The sequence below is a fragment of the Mirounga leonina genome, unplaced genomic scaffold (genome assembly GCF_011800145.1).
Source record: "Mirounga leonina isolate KUSES-001 unplaced genomic scaffold, KU_Mleo_1.0 Mir_168, whole genome shotgun sequence".
NCBI lineage: Eukaryota > Metazoa > Chordata > Mammalia > Carnivora > Phocidae > Mirounga > Mirounga leonina.
In genome coordinates, this window is record NW_023270426.1 from 31072256 (window position 1) to 31088701 (window position 16446).

The following is a 16446-nucleotide window of genomic DNA, read 5'->3' on the forward strand; positions in this document are numbered from 1 at the left end:
TCTAAACATTTAATATGTGCTTGAAACTGAGAAAAGCACATGGCAAGACTCAGATTTGTACCCCAATCCAACATTCTTTGTGGCCTTCTTGATTGACTTTGACCAAGGCCAGTGTCATATATTACATAGAGAGATAATGGTAAATAAAGTAAATATGTCCTGCGGCCTTTACAATGACAAGGGCTGTCTACCTCCTGGAAAAAAAGCAAGCAAGACATTCTTGTTCTTTCTTTGATGCTATTATGACACACAGGTGCCTTTTTCTTTTCAGTACTGAAGTTAAAGTTCTTTCTAAATAACACGTGACTATAAATCGTTCTTTGAGATGAGGAAAGAACAGAGAGGACTTTGTCAAATGAGGATTAGTCCCAGGAAAAGAGTCAAACAAAATATTTGTCTTCCTTGATGGAAATTTTATTAGACCATAGAGCTCCTTCCAGATTATTTTGAAGGAAGGTGTGCTGTCTTCCTGTAGGTCATCCTATGTCATTAACTAGCTTTCCTTGTATCTTTCCTTGCCCTCTACCACAAAGCAATCAGAAAACAGTGTGTACGTTTGCCATTCTAATCTGTTACAGTACTTGTAATATTTTTTTATGACTTTTAGACCCTCTTTTTTTCTCCAATGGATTTTTCTAGTGGCCTTCAAACCGACTTGCTTGTCTCCATCCTTATAGCTCTCTCTTAAAAAAAAAAAAACAAAAAACCTCCAAATGACCTCTTCAAAACACTGATCTATTTAATTCCCCAGTTTAAATTGTTGAAAACTACTAAGCCACCACACTGTGCTAGAACAAAGCAAAGTGACACAAATCTGAAGTCTAGGCATTGGCTTCGGTCTACCCCCACCCCTTTCTTCCTCCGTAGAGTCAATCTACGGAGGAAGGTTAAACTTCCTCCGGATAAACTCAGGTTCAAGTCATCATCGTCGCTTCATGATCATCGCTTATTAATGACCTCCTTGCTTCAGTCTTCTCCCTCCCACTGCATTCTTCACTGTAGGCAGAATAATGCTCTGAAATCCAGATCTGATAGCATTATTCTTAAAACCTGTAAGTGGCTTCTCTAGCCCCCAAGATGAAGTCCAAAGCCTTTCTGACATGCGAGGCCTCCGTTCACCTCTCCAGCCTCCCCTTTTACGTTGTCCTCTTTCCCTTAAATAATTTTCTTGAACTTCTTCCTACATGTCCCCTCCTAACATACTCTTTTTATCCACCCCCATGGTCCTTCTCCTAGTTTTTCTTCCATCTCCCAAGGTCCATCCATCCAAATTCTTATTTGTTATTGCTCACTGAAGGTACAGCTTTTTTCTGGAAACCTTCCATGACCTCTTTCCCCTTAGAATATGATTTAGTTAGGAGTGCCCGGGTGGCTCAGTCGGTAAAGCGTCTGACTCGTGATATTGGCTCAGGTCATGATCTCAGGGGGGTGAGATTGAGCCCAGTGTCGGGCTCTGTGCTGGGTGTGGAGCCTGCTTAAGTTTCTCTCTCTCCCTCTCCTTTTGCCCCCACCCTGCTTGTGCTCTCTCTTTCTCTCTAAAAATAAATAAATAAATTTTTAAAAAAAGAATATGAATTAGTCATTCCTTTCTTATGCTCCCATAATATCCTCTCGTTACACCTGCCTGGCCAGCTGTCACTGCTGTGCACTAGCCTATTTAGAAGTTGATCCCTCTCACTAGACTGTGACTTTTTTAAGAGAGGAGAACATTTAATGTTCATGTTTAAATCCCCAGTGCCTGGTACAATGCCTGGCATGAAGCAATTGCTTATCAAAAGTTGTTGAGTAAAACTAGACCTTAAAAATTTAAAATTTTTAAGATAAAAATTTTAAAAGGGAATATAGGACGGAAACTCTCAGTTCTGGTCAATGACATAAAGCCTACAAGGATAGGGGAGGACCATTACTTTTCAAGGAACTTAAAGAAGCAACTACATTCCCTATAATAATAATAAATAAAAACACTGATGCTAATAGCTGGAAACAAACTAGTTACATGAAAATATGAACTTATAAGATGTATTTCCCCTCCTCCTCCCTGCCCCAGAAGGCTAAATTCATGAGGTATTTCTCAGAAATACTAGCAAAAGCTGCAGCTAAAGAGGAATGCAAAGAGTAGCATGATGCCAGAAAAATATGCTGTGAAGTGTACTATTGTAATTGGCATTGTACTTGCAACTGATTAATTGGTTTTTATCTGCTAAATATGTAATACATACTGATAAGGTCTCAAATGAGAAAAGATCATTTTATTTCAGGTTGATAATATCCCAGATCGACAGGGCTAGAGAAAAATTAGAGATGATTTATCCAGGATGTTTCATGTATGGAAATCTTGAAACCTGGAGAGGGAAAGTGATTTTTTGAGCTTACCCAAGTGGGTCTACATCAAAAATACAAATTCAAGTAAGTGTATTTTAATCTCATGTTCCTTACACCACTCCCTCTGGCTTAATGAATCCCAGTTCCATGCTCTTCATAAAAATAATATTATCTATCTGATTATGTTTACAGACAAAAGAAATGGATTTTGCATCTAGTGATCCAGAAAATTGCTCACTATCTACAGAAATGGTTACTTCTGTTTATTCGTGGAATAATTCAATTCCAAATCTATGGAACATGTGGCAGAAGAAAGTAACACATGATTTTTTAGCATATAGGAATGGGATTAATAATGAAAAGTGAATTCCAATGGCTTGACTTACATGAAAGAAGTCCTGGGAGCAGTAATAAAATGAAGTTTTCAGCTATTATATTCTTACCTCTCGATCCATTTTGCTCCTGGAATTTTAAGTGAGAAATTTGCCAGAACTCCTGTTGCCAAGGTCTCTAAAAATAAGTTATGGACAAGTTGTGTTCACAGGGGATATTTGCTTAAGTCCCAGCTTTTGGTCACAGGACAGTATGGCTACATCTAGCAGGAAATGCCACATCCTTCCCCACCCAGAGGCTGTTCCTATGCGCTCAAAAGAGAAGTAGGCAGTTGAATGGGTTCCAGTTTTAAGTGCCCACTGAAGGATTGCTGGTGGAGCTGCCTAATCCCCGATTAGCACTTACCTAGAAGCACAAGATAATATTCTAAAGAAGAGTGGAATGTTGATCATCATTTTAATGTCAATATATTAAACATGATATAATAACACATCAACAATAAAAGCAAGAGTTAAAAGCTATTAACTACTCTTCCCTGTATCTTTCCTTCCCCTCAATCACAGAGCTATAAGAAAACAGTGTGTACATTTGCCTTAGAGGATATTTTAGTTAAACTGGACAAAAACATAATGGGCAAGAAATTATTCTTAATGGCTTGTGTGCTTTGGAAAGCAACGAAAGGAGAAGCAATAAAAATTTCAAGAGAAATGAAAGGGACCAAGTTCTAACACTGAGCAGCAGCCTCGAAAAGCAAAAGACAGCTGAGTGTACGACCATGAAATGTGTCTGCCAAACCCAGGATTCAAGTGTTCTCGATCTCAACCCAAAGTCACCACGCCCCATGGGTGGCGCAGAATCAAGGAAATACCTCAGGGAAGGGAACCATTTACAGCTGGCTTGGACCATCAGGACGCAGGCAGCAGCCATGACTAGCCAGGGATTAGAGGGCCTCGCCTCATGTTCTTGCGCTCTTCTTAACCATCTCAGATCCTCATCAACCTCAATAATGAATGAGACTAAACGTCCCCAAAGCCCAGCAGAAGACTTGGAATCAGACATGATTTTATTTAGAGAAAAAGAGGGAATAGATAATTTTGTACATCTACATTTATTGATCAAAACTCACACCTACTACGTGGGGGATCATACTGGGGGTTGCTAAGAATTCATGTGCAGTGCACATCCACCTCCAGGCCTGGCTGCCCTAAAATCACAGCCAATCGGTTCTCTCTGAGATAAAACCTTAAACCTGTTAAGGAACTGGTAATAGAAATGGGAATGGACTTGAAGTCGCTCTGAAGTAACTTTTGATCTGGGCAATGTGTTGTGATGATATTGAGTTTACATAATCCTACATACTGTGTTTATTTTTTATTTTTATTTATTTTTATTTAAATTCAATTTAATTAACATATAGTGTATTATTAGTTTTGGAGGTAGAATTTAGTGATTCAAGTTGTAAATAACACCCAGTGCTTATTTCATCAAGTGCCTTCCTTAACACCCGTCACCCAGTTACCCCAACCCCCAACATCCACCTCCCCTCCAGCAACCCTCAGTTTGTTTCCTATAGTTAAGAGTCTCTTATGGTTCGTCTCCCTCTCTGTTTTTGTCTTATTTTTCCTTCCCTTCCCCTGTGTTTATCTGTTTTCTTTCTTATATTCAACACATGAGTGAAATCATATGGTATTTGTCTTTCTCTGACTGACTTATTTTGCTAGTTCTAGCCACGTTGTTGCAAATGGCAAGATTTCATTCTTTCTGATGGCTGAGTAATATTCCATTGTGTATATGTACCACTCTTCTTTCTCCATTCATCTGTTGATGGACATCTGGGCTCTTTCCATACTTTGGTTATTGTGGACAATGCTGCTATAAACATTGGGGTGCAGGTGCCCCTTCAAATCACTATGTTTGTATCCTTTGGATAAGTACCTAATAGTGCAATTGCTGGGTCATAGGGTAGTTCTATTTTCAACTTTTTGAGGAACCTCCATACTGTTTTCCAGAGTGGCTGCACCAGCTTGCATTCCCACCAATAGTGTAGGAGGGTTCCCCTTTCTCCACATCCTCGTCAACATCTGTTGTTTCCTGACTTGTTAAATTTAGCTATTTTGATTGGTGTGAGGAAGTATCTCATTGTAGTTTTGATTTGTATTTCCCTGAGCCCAAGGAATGCTGAGCATTAAATCTTTTTTTAAAATTTTTATTGTTATGTTAATCACCATACATTACATCATTGGTTTTTGATGTAGTGTTCCATGATTCATTGTTTGTGCATAACACCCAGTGCTCCATGCAGAACATGCCCTCTTTGATACCCATCACCAGGCTAACCCATCCTCCCACCCCCCTCCCCTCTAGAACCTTCAGTTTGTTTTTCAGAGTTCATTGTCTCTCATGGTTCGTCTCCCCCTCCAATTCCCCCCCTTCATTCTTCCCCTCCTGCTATCTTCTTTTTTTTTTCTTAACATATATTGCATTATTTGTTTCAGAGGTACAGATCTGTGATTCAACAGTCTTGCACAATTCACAGCGCTCACCATAGCACATACCGTCCCCAATGTCTATCACCCAGCCACCTCATCCCTCCCACCCCCCAACCACTCCAGCAACCCTCAGTTTGTTTCCTGAGATTAAGAATTCCTCATATCAGTGAGGTCATATGATACATGTCTTTCTCTGATTGACTTATTTCCTGAGCATTAAATCTTTAGAAAGTTACTGAGTAGTGGCAAAAGGAAGAAAGAAAAATGCAGTCTTATTAGAATTTGGAGACAGGGTTAAATTCTCTGTCATCCCTGTGGAAATTTCCAAAAGGAAGAAATATGGGAGGTAGATTTTTTTTTAGAGGTAGATTTATAAGCTATTATTCTTGAACTCTGAATTTAAAAAAATAATAAACAATCAAACAACACTTATATTCTTCCTGGCGAGGAAGACACACACTCAAAACCTAGTTGGTGAGAGATTGGGTGTGAGTGTGAAAATCAGAGAAGAAATGAAGATTCCTACAATGTTCCTGGATTGGGTTGCCACTGACAGATATTAACAAAGTGAAACTGGAGGGAAGCCATTAAAAATGAGATTTAGCAACAAGCTCTCCTAGGAACATGTTGAACTGCAAGATCCTTTGGGATGTCAGAAAGGTGAGATCCAATAAGCAGTAGAGAATTGAGTCCAGGACCCAGGTGGCAGATACTTGCTCATGTTCTCTGGGAAAGCAAGTAGGGGCAGAAATCCCATGCTGACACAGGGCTGTGTAATGGTCTGAAAAGATTTGGCATAGCAGAACAAATCTTGTACTAGAATCTGGGGATCTGTCTCACTGAGAGGTCTTGGACAAAATACTCTCCCTTCCAGGGCCTAATTTCCTTGTAAGTGTGTGTTCTAGATCAGTTTCCAAATGGATTTGCATGGAAACTTATGGGATGTGCTGGAAATGCAGGCACTCTTGAATCCTGTCTTGCTTCTATTTAAGTGACTGCTTAAAAATCTGTCTCATTGCTTGCTTGCTTCATAGAATTACATTCAGGGAGGGGGAAAATACCATTTCTTAATTAAATAACAATAATGAAAAGTTTGAAAGCCACAGACCCAGGTGCTTGCTCCTGACCTGGCCAACTCTACCATCACTAAGCCATTTTTCTCATTTCTGTCATCTACTCAGAACTTGGTCACTCTAATCAGATGCTCCACTATGACTTGGGAAGAAGATCATTTATGCCACTGAGAAAAGTTTCCAGAGCACATTTCAGTATAGTATACATACTTCAAATGCTGAACAAGCACTGAAATATGGGTGAGGTGCAAGTATGCAGATTTCACAATAGCATAAACCAAAATTATGGAATTATCTCTGAGAAAAAGAGGTGGTATTGAAGAATGGAAAGTATGAATGAGAGAGAAACATCTTAAAAATTAGAAATAATTGCAACCAGTTACTGGGAGACCATAAGTTCTGAAATGGAAAGATCTGGTTTTGGTCAAGATTCTATCACTCATTAGCTGTCTGCTTTGGGCAATTTGCTTAACTCCTCCAATCTTTGAGTTTGTCCTTTTGGAATTAACCCTAGCTTAACTCTGTATTAACTCTATCTTCTAGAGAGCTGATGTCTTCACATGAGATGGTGTCATCCACATGAGATGATAGAGATGAAAGTGCTAAGTAACTGGAAACATTAGGCCTGGATTATTGAAAGAACGTTGGTTATGTGGATGGACATAATATATATAGATATGGACACAGAAGAATGTGTCAAGCAGAATATCATGGTTATAATCTTAAGAAGCATGAGACACTATGCTAAAATCTGGATTTTCAATATAAATATTGGGCTTTGTTATTGAAGTAGCATATCTTAGTAAAAAAAATAGGAGAGAAGTATAGATCTAGAATCCTGGAGAACTGGCTCTTCCAACTGTTCACTCTGTGACTAAAGAGAAAGCACTTAATCTTTCTGTGTTTGTAGTTCCATCTGCTAAGTAGCAGTAATACTGGTCTGCATATTTCACAAGTTTTTTTAGTCACTTAACAAGCCTTCATAGAACATGGTAAATTATCTTCAAACTCTAGAAAATGTATTATAGTGCTAAGTATTCATGTTGTGTACTACTATACATTTTCAAGAAATGTTCTCATTGCTCCTGTTTTCTATTTCAACTTTCCCTCATTTCATATTATCTTGAAACCCTTTATACATGTCATTTTATTGTTTATTTCTCTTCACTACACCTATGATTTTATTTGGTCTCAAATATAGCCATGCCGTTGTATTTGCTAAGAAACCAGAGGATTACTATGCAAGACAGTTCTGGTAGGTGAGTTTCAGGGTATAACTCTTCCAGCTGCCCATAAATCAAGGTAATAAGGAAGCTTTTCTTGACAAATAAACTTAACATCCTAGCTTGGGTTAACAACAAATCATCAGTGAAAAGATCAATCTTGAGGAGGGTGGGACCCTGCCTTATGCATGTGTATATATATACGTGTATGTGTGCCTCGGAGCAGTCACCCTCACTCCTCATCACTATGGAGAGTATCACTGCTTTTGCCATCTTTGCTCTTGTAGCCACCACATGGGCTACGTCTCCACCTGGCGAGTTAAGACTCCTTTGAATAGCGATGGCTTTATGTTAACTGCAGTTTGTTCAACCTTCAGTAACGATAGAATGTTAAAGTCAGAAGAAAACTTGAGACCTTAACTATTTGGATTGGCCTGATTAGCAAAGAAGGGATGGGGGGTCAGACCTTCTAGAAGAGGAAGAGAGACTGCGAAGAGGAATAAAAAGATAGTCATGGGAATAAAAGGTACAGCATAAGGAATATAGTCAGCAGTACTGTAATACTGTTTGGTGACAGATGGGAGCTACAACATAATGTGGTGAGCACAACATAATGTATAGACTTAGTGAATCACTGTGTTGTACACCTGAAACTAATGAAACATACTGACTCGGCTATACTTCAATCTAAAAAAAGAAGAAGAAAAGGACTGTGGGCAACCTGCTTAGTTCCTGATCCACACCAGGCTTCTGACTTGCCTTTCAGAAACAACTTACGCAGCTTTGAGACCTTCACCCAACCCTACCCTGGGCTTGCTCACAGGAATTCCTGTGACAGCCCTTTCTCCAATGACCAGGGATTTCCCCCATGTTGTTTTTGTTTTTGTTTTTTTTTAATCAGAATCACACATATTTCTGGCTTCATCCTGAGTTGGCTCTGAGTAAAGAAGAGACATCTCTTAGGTCTGGCCTGGGCCAGGGATGGCAGATATGGGTTTTGGTTACTGTGAACAATGAATTCAGCCTTGCATCTCTAACTGTGGAATTTGCTCTTTCTCTGATTCCTTCTCTTCAAATGCTCTCATGCCACTGTCTTCCGGTGATCAAGTAGTGGGAAGAAAGGTGAGTGTAACCTTCTCTGTGGGGTCTTGGTAAAAATGAAATCGGAGCTGATGTGTAAACGGAGCTGTGAAAGTAATGAAGCTGGCTCACTGTGGGTGGAAATAATTCCTAGGGAGGTAAAACCATTCCTACTCTGCTTCTCCTGGTGGTGGTTCTTTCTTTAAAGGTCACAAAAGGAATCTCTTTGCAAAAGGAGAAGAACAGATAAAGTAAACTGTTACTTTTAGGCGTTGTTTCAAACTTTTCTGAGTATTTTTCACTTTCATTATTCCATTGTACTCTCACTGTAACTCAAAATGGAGAGACTAACATTTCCTTCTCTTTTTTTATTTATTTTATTTTTTTATTATTTATTTATTTATTTTTAATTAATTAATTTATTTTTTATTCTTATGTTAATCCCCATACATTACATCATTAGTTTTAGATGAAGTGTTCCATGATTCATTGTTTGTGCATAACACCCAGTGCTCCATGCAGAATGTGCCCTCCTCAATACCCACCACCAGGCTAACCCATCCTCCCACCCCCCTCCCCTCTAGAACCCTGCTTGTTTTTCAGAGTCCATCGTCTCTCATGGTTCGTCTACCCCTCCGATTTCCCCCGCTTCATTCTTCCCCTCCCGCTACCTTCTTCTTCTTCTTTTTTTTTTCTTAACATATATTGCATTATTTGTTTCAGATACACATGAAAAAGTGATCAATATCGCTCGGCATCAGGGAAATCCAAATCAAAACCTCAATGAGATACCACCTCACACCAGTCAGAACGGCTAAAATTAACAAGTCAGGAAACGACAGATGTTGGCGGGAATGCGGAGAAAGGGGAACCCTCCTACACTGTTGGTGGGAATGCAAGCTGGTGCAGCCACTCTGGAAAACTGTATGGAGGTTCCTCAAAAAGTTGAAAATAGAGCTACCATATGATCCAGCAATTGCACTACTGGGTATTTACCCCAAAGATACAAAAGTAGGGATCCGAAGGGGTACGTGCACCCTGATGTTTATAGCAGCAATGTCCACAATAGCCAAACTGTGGAAAGAGCCAAGATGTCCATCGACAGATGAATGGATAAAGAAGAGGTGGTATATATATACAATGGAATATTATGCAGCCATCAAAAGGAATGAGATCTTGCCATTTGCAACGACGTGGATGGAACTGGAGGGTATTATGTTGAGTGAAATAAGTCAAACAGAGAAAGACATGTATCATATGATCTCACTGATATGAGGAATTCTTAATCGCAGGAAACAAACTGAGTGTTGTTGGAGTGGGGGGTGGGGTGGGAGGGATGGGGTGACTGGGTGATAGACACTGGGGAGGGTATGTGCTCTGGTAAGCGCTGTGAATTGTGCAAGACTGTTGAATCTCAGATCTGTGCCTCTGAAACAAATAACATTTCCTTCTTAAACAGCTAACTCTAATTTCAGAATGTTTCATGTCTGACCTGTCTGACCTAGCTGCCCGTAGCACAGCATCTGATCCACATAAGGTCTTCTAGACATGTTTGCTAAAAAGTTGAAGAGGCTAGTACTCTTTCCACTCTCTTCTCTGTCTTACCAACTTGATATGAGAAAGACTACAGAATTGAAGGAAGACGATGTAGGCCATTATTTTTTGTTCCAATTATAGGTGGACTGCTCCAAATACAACACAAAAGGCTCTGAGATTGCATGCCCAAGGCACCTGGATCCAATATGCGGCACAGATCATAAGACTTACAGTGATGAATGCATGTTTTGCATGCTAACTCGGTAAGTATCATACTCAGTTTAGATCCCCTGTTTTTTTTTAAAGATCATGAAGTCCACATTGGCCAAAATCTGCTTGGTTTATAACAATGTGGTTTGATAAATCCTACCTTTGGTTGTGCTCCTCCAATACCCTTTGGGCATTGCTTTGTTCAAATAAAAAATAAACAAATAAATTTAGCTATATCTCAAAGGAGATATGTATTTCTTTGCTATCCAGCCAAATTCTCATTCACATTATACACTATTCCTCAGGCATTAGCTGTTACCTATAGACATTTTTATTCCCACATTACATTTGAGGAAGCTGAGTCTCAGGCAGAAAATGTATCTTGGTCAAAGTTCCATAATCCTCTGTTGTGTCTTTCTTATTGCATAATGAGAGCTCAGAAGACAGCTCTCTCTATGTAGGCTCTTTGCCATGGGTGCTATTTACAAAACTTTGATCTATCCTTCCTACCCCAGAGAAAATCCATGTTGCTTCTTATGATTATCTGGAAAAGTCTAGGGAGGAGATTGAAAGTACAAATGGATAGCTGGGACCCCCACCACCAGTAGCCCGCAAATTACATATGAGTTCCTCACTGTAAACATCTCAGCTTCTAGGAGAATGAAAGAATGGTTATTACCAGCCATTCCAGGAATTGGAATTCACTACTTTATGATTAGTGATTAAAATCACAGGCTTTGGAGTCACACATCTGCATTAGAATCCAGACTGCACTTAGGAGATGTGTGACATTAGGCAAATACCCAATCCACCTCATGCTTCAGTCGTCTCATCTGTAAGCTGGAAATTCTAATAGTGTTTAGGATCCACGGTGATAAAACACATCAAATCTTAGCTATGCAGCTAATACAGACTGCATACTTACAGAAATGAGCTCTTCTTCCTTCTCATCTTTTTCTCCCTTCTTTTCTAACCCTTCTGAAAATTTATAGTCAAGTGTAATAACAAGTGTTATTCAGAATAAAGTCTCTCGGGGCGCCTGGGTGGCTCAGTCGTTAAGTGTCTGCCTTCGGCTCAGGTCATGGTCCCAGGGTCCTGGGATCGAGCCCCATGTCGGGCTCCCTGCTCAGCGGGAAGCCTGCTTCTCCCTCTCCCACTCCTCCTGCTTGTGTTTCCTCTCTCACTGTCTCTCTATCTGTCAGATAAATAAATAAAAATCTTTAAAAAAAAGAAGAAGAAGAAAGTCTCTCAGGATACGCAAACTCATGTACTAATAAAAACACAAGAGACTAAACACGAGATTTTACTGGTTTTATCATTTCATAGCCTCCTTTTAGAAGACAGAAATCTTACAGAAAGAAGTGACTGTAACAAAATTACACAGACTACAAGTGCCACAGATGGATTTGGAACATATTTTCTTTTTCTTAACTGCAAAAAATGTTTTCACACTATATTATGCCTTTGATTTTCATCTGAATATTCATGGACTAATTTTTTTAAAATGCCCAATCTCCTCTTAGTGTTGATCTTATTTTCTTATATTTTTATTTGTTTACAAAATGATCATCCACCAAAGGTGTTAATGGTCAATATTAGCCAACCTGGGTAGAATATTAACCAGAGCTCCTCATTCTCAGTACAGGACAGAGAATACAGAATGACATATGACAGTATTTTACTCTGTGGATTGTGAAATGCCAAGTAATGCATTACCCATTCAATGAAAATCTTCTCTTTCAGAAACAAAGGATTTCAAGTCAGAAAACTTCATGATAATAAATGTGTAAGTATACACAGAAATTTTATTTATTCTTAATATAAAATGTTACAATAATTCCTCACTTTATGAAAGTTTTAAAATAGACATTTTAGAAATTGTCTGTGAGTATGTATAGTCATAGGTAAGTCATGTGGCCAGCCTAAACAAAAGACCTGAACACAGTTAATTTACTTCTCCAGAGGAAAACTCCACAAATTTTACTCATAGCCCTTAATTGGGTCAGATTGGTATACATGTGGTTGTTTTCTAACACTGCAACGAATTAGCAGGTTAAGAAGAGGACATTAGGGACTCGAGGACACTCTCATAACAATAAAGGAAGTTATCTTTTTAAAAACAACAACAAAAAAAACTCGAGAACAAATGTAAAGACACTTCTGGAGTAAAGAGCTATGTGAATGGATGTCAATAATTTTAATAGAGGTTGGAATGTGACAAGAGAAATAAAAACATGAGGTTGTGGTAGTAAAGACAGTTCATTTTAAGGGGTGGCATCTGACCCAATGTGAGGGAGAGAAATGTTGTCATGAAACTGTTACAAAAATAGTTAAACTGATTTCTAAGGAAGACTAGGAGTCTTAGGAGTTGTTTTGATGGCTCCAGTGGGTAAGGTCGGGTAAGATAGGAAAACAGCCTAAGCTAAGGCACAGGGATGTATAGGAGCAGGAAACACTCAGGGAATATCACTCAAGTTCAGCTGGAGTTAGAGGCAGAGCAGATGAGAGAAGTAAGCACGGCTCATGAGGGGACTTCCTGTAGATGCGGAATCAGTTAACTAATAAAAAAAGTTCTGATTTGGTTTTTAAAAGATCACTCTGACATGAGTGTGAAGGGTGACTGAAATCTCAGCTAAGCATGGACGCTGGGCAGCAAACTGGCAGACACCTGCAATTATGCAGGCAAGACATCTGGTGGGCCTGAATAAAGTGGATAACTGTGTGGCGAGGAGAGGACTGGTTCGGAAATTAAGCACAAGATAGACCCACTGGGGGGTGCCTGGGTGGCTCAGTCGTTAAGCATCTGCCTTCAGCTCAGGTCATGATCCCAGGGTCCTGGGATCGAGCCCCCATTGGGCTCCCTGCTCAGCAGAAGCCTGCTTCTCCCTCTCCCACTCCCCCTGCTTGTGTTCCCTCCCTCGCTGTGTCTTTCTCTGTCAAATAAAGAAATAAAATCTTTAAAAAAAAAAAAAGACCCCCTGGATGTACTCTCTTCACCAGTACCGAGTGGACAATGAGTGAGAGGGAAGCCCTAAACTCAAGCTAAGCTATCTCTTACTGTGACAAGATTGCCACCATGGTTGGGTCAGATTTTGTAAATTGAAGAGGATATGTCTTTTTGCATGTGGGATTGAGGGCTAAATGACATCTCGAGGCCTTTAAAAAAAGCTCATTTTCTATAATTTAACAATTTGAAGTTGTTCTTTCTTTGTTTCCTTTTTTTGGACTGCAGGATATTGAGTGTACCCAATATTTGATATATGTACCATGGAATACTTACCTCTCTGTGGATCCGATGGGCAGAGCTATGCAAACAAATTTTTATTTTGCAATGCTGCCGTGTAAGTGCTGAATTTAATGTGCTATTTGCAGAAATAGCCTTTCCCGCCGAGCCAGAAACCATCATAGCTACCTAATAAGCAAGATGCTCCTACAAAGCATAAAAGTGAGATGGTTCACTGATAATTATAATATTTTACAAAAAGAAGTAAAAAGAAAGAGATAGAGGGCAAGAGAAAAAAAGAAAGTGGATTGTAGGAAGAAACTGAAGCTGGAAAAGAAGACTTGATCAACATCATAATATTACTAAGTGGCAGATAACAGAGATATTTACAGATTTTTTTGGCTCGTAACACTGGTTTTGACAAGTTCATTGAATTACTTTTTCTGCCATGCTGGAGCTCAGTTACTAATTACTTACCTTTCACGCTCTGTGCTCATTTGGCTGGCTTGATCTAAGAATACTAAAGTTTCAATTTAAGATCTCCACAGCATTCCCTTAAAAAAAATTATTTCTCTTGTAGGAATAGTCGTGGTGCACTTTTTCTGGCAAAGCACGGACAATGCTGAGTCTCCCTGATGCTCAAGGGCACCGAGTTCCCTTTGGCAGCTTCCACGTAGAGAATCAATCCCTCTTGGATGGCTATGGGAGCAAATATATGGATTTCATTCTTCAATAAAAAAATTCTCAGCAGAAAGCTTTCAGGTTTGTCTCTGGATGTGACTGTCTCTTAAGGAGAATGTCTATGGCCATTTCCTCAATAGGTCACACAGAAAGATTTCCTCTATTTCTACTCAAGTTGAGTAGGAGAGATTGTATACACACTGGTGAGAGAAGAATCTGCTCTTAGCATCCCATTAAAAAAAAACAAAAACCTCACAATTTTTAAGTAAACATGCATCAAGTGGCGGATCTGACCACAAGTCTAACATTAGCACCTTTAGCCACAATAATGAAAAGTGGAAATTTCAGCTTTGGAGAAAGATAAAGTAAGAATCCATAATACTGTCAACTAATCAGACCAGGAATAATATTAGATGTTAGATATCTATTTAAAGAGGACTCAGTCACAAGTGGCACCCACAAAGGAAGACATTTTGTTGATCATGTTGGGAAGAGAATAAAAATAATATAATCTGATTAAATTGTTGAAGTCACTAAAAGGCCCAAGGAAAGTTCAAGGTAACTGGGAAAGATGAGGGCATATGCAGAAGTATCATAAGATAGAGAGACCAGAACTTTCTCGTTTCTGGGGCTCCACAGGAGGAGTTATGTCATTAATGTAACATGCAAAGATAGATATTTTGCATTGGTAAAGAGAAGAATTTTCTAACAGTAAGTTTTTAAATAGAAACAAAGTTATGCCCTATAAGTTCATCTGTCCAAAGATTTTTTAAAGATTTTTTTTAAAGATTTATTTATTCATTTGAGAAAGAGAAAGAGAGCATGCACATGCAGGAGGGGAGGGACAGAGGGAGAAGAAGAGAGAGAACTTCAAGCAGACTCCCCACTGAGCATGGAGCCCACCGCAGGGCTCCATCTCACGACCTTGAGATCATGACCTGAGCTTGAAATCAAGAATTGGATGCTTAACCGACTGAGCCACCCAGGTGCCCCAGCACAATGCTCTTTTAGTGAAGACTGGGCAAATGCTTGCCAGCTATTTTGTAGAGATTTTTGTGTTTTTTCTAACAACACACATAGAAAGATCACTATAGGTCAAGCAATCCGTTGTGTAAGGAAAGGCAATACAAATGGGCAAAGAATCCATGCCACTAAGGAGTTGGTACACTAGTCAGAGACATACTTTTGAACAGTTGTTTACTATACAATGTAAAAAAGACTATAATCAAGAATTATTGAAGGTTCAGTAAGAACTGAAAGACCTGACCCTTATGACCTCATTTAACCTTAATTACCTCCTAAAGCCCTATCTCCAAATACAGTCACAATGGGAATTAGTGTTTTCACATTTGTATTTGTAGGGGACACAATTTTGTCCATAGCAGCTAGGTTGCCAGAACTTTGTTTTTATTTTTCATATGTGAAAATAAAATGCATGACAACATAGCAATAGAAGAAAGAAATGAAACTATTTCATTATAACATTCTGTGCTAAGTTAAATGGTATAATACCACTTCAAGGTGCACTGTGAGAAGTTAGAATGTATACTATATATCCTAAAGCAACACTAAATATGCTGCAAAGGAGATAAAATGGAATGATGAAAAAAATACTATATTTGTGTGTGCAAAAGAAGACAAAGGAGGTAAAGGGGAAAAACAGATTGACCTAATAGAAAGCAAGTAGCAAGATGGTAGATTCGATGTAATTGTGTTAATTAGGGTTTTTCAGAAAAACAAAACCAATTGTGTGTGTGTGTGTGTGTGTGTGTGTATGTGGAGAGAGAGACAGAGAAAGAGACAGAGCCAAGAGAGAAAGAAAAATATTTATTTTAAGTAATTGACTCATGTGATTATGGGGCTGGGAAGTGGGTCAGCAGCCTGGAGACCCAGGGAAGTGTTGATGTTGCAGCTCAAGTCTCAAGGCAGTTGAGAGGCAGAATTCTCCTTCCCCAAGAGATCTTAGGCTTCTTCTCTTAGGGTCTTCAACTGTTTGCAGGAGGCTCACCCACATTACAGAAAATAGTATGCTCTACTCAGTGTCTACTGATTTAGACACTTCACCAAAGAGGAAATCCCAAAGGCACATATAGGTAGTAAAACTATTAAAAATGCCTGTGAGTGATTAACATAGAAGTCAGAATAGAGTCTGTGACAGGGGGCTGTGATTAGGCAGGCCTTAGTCTGGGCTGCTATAACCAAAAAAAACCAAAACAAAACAGAAAAAACAACATAAACTGGGAGGCTTAAGCAGCAAACGTTTATTTCTTACAGTT